Genomic DNA, 2,939 nt, shown 5'->3' with positions numbered 1-2,939 from the left:
TCAAAGTCTTTATATAATGCTAATCTAAGTCAACAGTCTTCTGGCTATACTTTTCTCTTTGTATAATAAGCCACTGAATTTGATTACAACTTTTAAAAGCAGATTTGCTGCAAATTGTTTAACCAATGATGCAAATACCAGTGAAAGGTAGTAATACGAATATGTTGGTGCATATATGTGGCTATGCATCTGCTCAATGTATTTTAATGATGCTTGAAATCATTCTGCCTCTGTTCTGTAACACATACAATGTACAGCCTACATGCAAAGAATTGTAGTTGAGCCATTTCAGCTTTGGAAATCCAGCAAGCAGGGAAAGAAAAATAGACAGGTTACAGCTAACTTCCTCAGGCCTTGTCATCTACAGTTAGTGGAGACCTGGATTTCTGAGGGCTTCAAAGGGAGTAGGGAGAGAGGAGAAAGCAAGCAGATGGGAAATGCAATTTTGTTATGTTTTTTAAACAAAAAACACTTCATCCATTAAGTAAGATACAGTGGGTTGGGTTTTTTTAAACCATAATTTTTGCAAACCTTGAAAACATCCTAGGAGATCTTTAAATAATTCTAGCACATTTTAAGTTACAAAAATACTCTTCCAGACCAGTTAATTAGCTTCTTACCCTCTCCTTTTTTTTCCCCCCCAATTTCTTCCAATTCCTTCATTTGATTTTTGACTTGTGAATAGAGGGAAAATACAATTTTGTAAACATCACTCTGTCTCTCTCTTTATGTTATTAGTATTATTGTCTACACAGCAACATGAAATCATAGCTGCCAGTTCTTTAGCTGGTATTGGCCTTCATTCACATTGAGTTCTTCACACTAGGTGTCATAATGTATCAGTATAGTATATGTGCAGATCCAAGCAGTTGGCCTTTTTTAAAGGAAATTTTGTCAATGCACAGATTTTCTAAGTGCTGTCCAAGGTTTTTTGGTATGTCACCCAGTGTCCTGATAATCACTGGGACCACTACTACCGGTTTATGCCATAATCTTTCAACTTCGATTTTCAGAACTTGATACTTCATGATCTTCTCCAATTCTTTGTCTTCTATTCTAGTATCCCCTGGTATTGCCACATCAATTATCCACACTTTCTTCTTTTCAGTCACAGTTAAATCTAGTATGCTATGTGCCAAAACCTTATCAGTTTGTATTCAGAAATCCCACAGTATTTTAACATGACATTTTTGACTACTTTTTCAACTATACGTTCCCACCAATTTTTTATTACTGGCAAATGATAATTTTTACAGATGTTCCAGTGAATCATTTTGGCGACTGTGTTATATCATTGTTTATAGTCAATTTGTGTGATCTTCTTGCATGAGCTCAGTATATGATTTACTGTTTCTTCTGCTTTTTTGCACAGTCTGCACTTTAAATCATTTGTTGATTTTTCAGTTCTGCCCTTGATTGCATTCGTTTGAATTGCTTGCTCTTGAGCAGCCAAAATCAAGCTTTCAGGTTGTTGTTGTTTTTTTAATGTTCCAGTTATAAGTCATTGCCAGGTTTTATCTTTATCCGCTTTAACATCATCATCATCATCATCATCATCATCATCATTATTATTATTATTATTATTAAAAAACAGCACATTTAGTCTTCTGATTGTAACAAAATACATCCTGCTGTAACTGAGCAAGTGCCATATTTTGGAGTGAAATAAAACCAAGTAGAGAATAATTAATTACAAGGAATGGTTGGATGGGATATAGACCAACTTAACATGCTTTCTCTTCTGAATGCATCCCCACCTATAGCTGGTAGTATTATATTAATATAAATTTTTTTCACTAAAGAGTTTTTGTATATTTAAAAATGTGATAATTACTTTTGGATTAATGTTATGTTTAATAAATGAAAAATAATATAAATCCTCTTTTTTTTTAGTATATCCGTATGCATGCCTCTAGGACACTTTCATGACTTACACAGATATTACACAATATTTTCTAGATACACAAAAAAGCAAGAAGTTATAGTACAGCTCTAAGATTAAACATTTCTTGATATTATTGCTATTATTATTTGCCTTTGCCAACAAATATTAACATTCAAACAAACCAGATTTAAACTATTGTATTAATATGTATTTACTGTTTGGATATTAAGTTGTGAACAACAATCATACATATTTAACATAGTGTTCTGTGAAATGACCAAGCATATATACATTTATATTTCAAATAAAATAGATAATAATGTAGCAATTGTCAAGATTAATTAGACTAGGATGCTATAACCAGGCCCTACACTAATCCTCTAATTAAATATAAATGTATTTAAACCCTTTTTAAAATCCCTCAAAATTTCAAAGAGATTAATGGGAAAGGAAAACTGATTCCAAAGTCATGGGGTTAGGTCCAAGAAAGTCTAGAAACTTAAGGCCATGACCCTGAAGCAAGAAAGAAGAAGAAGAAGAAGGCCCTGAGAAAAATGTGTGGAAGAACATAAGGAGATAACAGGATTCTAGGGAGAAATGAGGGCAGACAGATATTGGAGATACTGTGTATGTGTATGTTTGAGGGCTTTACACACAAGCATCAGGAGTTTAAACTGGGGTTTGGTTTAAATAGGAAGCCAGTGAAGATCTTTAATGAGGCATGCGACTAGCATGGAAGTCCAGAACAACCTGGACAGCACTGTTCTGGACTAAGATCAGAGACAGAAAGAGGAATTAGAAACACCTGCCAGAAGCCTATTACAATAATCTATGCATGAAATAACCAAGGCATCCACCGATGAAGCTAATGCCTTTTCTATCAGAATGCCCCTGGATCCTACAAATCTTCATCAGATTAGCAGCCCTTGATGTAACATCAGTAAATGGGTACAATGTCAGGAGATTATTAGTCAAAATTCTGAGCTTGCAAGCAGAGGAAACTGGACAATATGGGAGTGTAGGGACAAATCAGAGGAAGACACAATAGAGAATG

At 34.2% G+C, this 2,939-nt stretch overlaps 1 pseudogene; it reads right to left on the bottom strand.

Annotated features, from left to right (window-relative positions):
- Positions 1–839: 839 nt before the first annotated feature.
- LOC148216871 (uncharacterized) lies at positions 840–1,498 on the bottom strand (annotated as a pseudogene).
- Positions 1,499–2,939: the final 1,441 nt, after the last annotated feature.

Source organism: Python bivittatus, unplaced genomic scaffold, assembly GCF_059951505.1.
Source record: "Python bivittatus isolate LINGU-HERP-01145 unplaced genomic scaffold, Pbiv_v1 ctg000070_np1212, whole genome shotgun sequence".
NCBI lineage: Eukaryota > Metazoa > Chordata > Lepidosauria > Squamata > Pythonidae > Python > Python bivittatus.
The sequence above is the reverse complement of the archived record's forward strand: the minus strand, read 5'-3'. Positions and strand labels throughout refer to the sequence as shown.